Here is a 1557-nt window from a genome sequence, read left to right on the forward strand (position 1 = left end):
AATCTTTTTCTTACAATGACTCAGTGTATTCTCTCCATCTTCATTAGATGCTTCCCACATTGTTCAATATTTTGCCCATAAAATCCTTCGATATTGCAATTCAAGGCTTGAATTTTTTCATCAATTCTTTCAACTTGAGGAATGCTAAGTGTGTTTTCACTTTTGGCTTTCTCATTCCATGTCTTTGAGCATTTCATTATAATACTTTACTTTGTCTTCTCAAGCTGCCCTTTGAAACTTTCTGTTCTTTATTTCAACATTTCTTTCCTTCACTTTAACTACTTTCTGTTCAAGAGCAAGTTTTAGAGTCTCTTCTGTCATCAAGTTTGATCTTTTTTTCCTTTTCTGTCTCTTCAATGACCTTTTGCTTGCTTCATGTATGATGTTCTTGATGTAATACCACAACTCTTGTAGTCTTTGGTCAGTGGTGTACAAAGCATCAAACTTATTTTTTAGATGGTCTCTTAATTGAGGTGAGATATACTCAGGGGCATATGTTGGCTCTTGTGGATTTAATTTCATTTTCTTCAGCTTCAACTTGGACTTGCATATGAGCAATTGATGGTCTATTCCACAGTCAGCATCTGGCCTTTGACTAATGAGACTGAGCTTCTCCATCTCCTTTTTCCACATCTGTAATTGATTTGATTTCTGTGTATTCCATCTGGTGGTAAGGTCCATGTATATAGTCATTATCTACATTTTGAGAAAAGGTATTTGCAGTGAATAAGTTGTTTGTGTTGCAAAATTCTGTCATGCAATTTCCAGTGTCATTTGTACCACCAAGGCTGTATTTTCCAACTACTGATGTTTTTTCTTTGTTTCCAACTTTCACATTTCAATCACCACTAATTATCAATCCAGCTTGATTGCATGTTTGGTCAGTTTCAGACTGCAGAAGTTGGTAAAAATCTTCAATTTCTTCATCTTTTACTTTGGTGGTTAATTTGTCAATTTGAATGATAGTTGTACTAACTGGTCTTCCTTGTAGGTGTATGGATATTATCCTATCACTGACACATTATACTTCAGGTAGATCTTGAGATGTTCTTTTTGACAATGAATGTGATGCCATTCATCTTCAATTTGTCATTTCCTGCATAGTAAACCATACGATTGCCTGGTTCAAAATGACCAATACCAGTCTATTTCACTTCACTAATGCCTAGAATATTGATCTTTATGTGTTCCATTTCATTTTCATCAACTTACAATTTTCCTAGATTCATATTTCAATTATTACTAAATATTTGCAGCTGTTCCTTCCCATTTTCAGTCATACCCCATCAGCAAATGAAAGTCCTAAAAGCTTTACTGCATCTACATCATGAAAGTCGACTCTACTTTGAGGAGGTTGTATTTTTAGTGCCTTCCAATCCTTGGGACTCATCTTCTGGCACTATATCAGACAATGTTTCAATGCTCTTCATAAAGTTTTCCAGCAATATATCAGACAGTGTTTCACTGCTATTCATAACGTTTTCAGTGGCCAGTTTTTTCAGATGTGGATGGCCCTGTCCTTCTTCCCAGTCTGTCTTAGTCTGGAAGCTTTGTTGA

The sequence above is a fragment of the Orycteropus afer genome, unplaced genomic scaffold (assembly GCF_000298275.1).
Source record: "Orycteropus afer afer isolate SDZICR_OR568_19922 unplaced genomic scaffold, OryAfe1.0 scaffold00012, whole genome shotgun sequence".
In the NCBI taxonomy this organism is placed as follows: Eukaryota; Metazoa; Chordata; class Mammalia; order Tubulidentata; family Orycteropodidae; genus Orycteropus; species Orycteropus afer.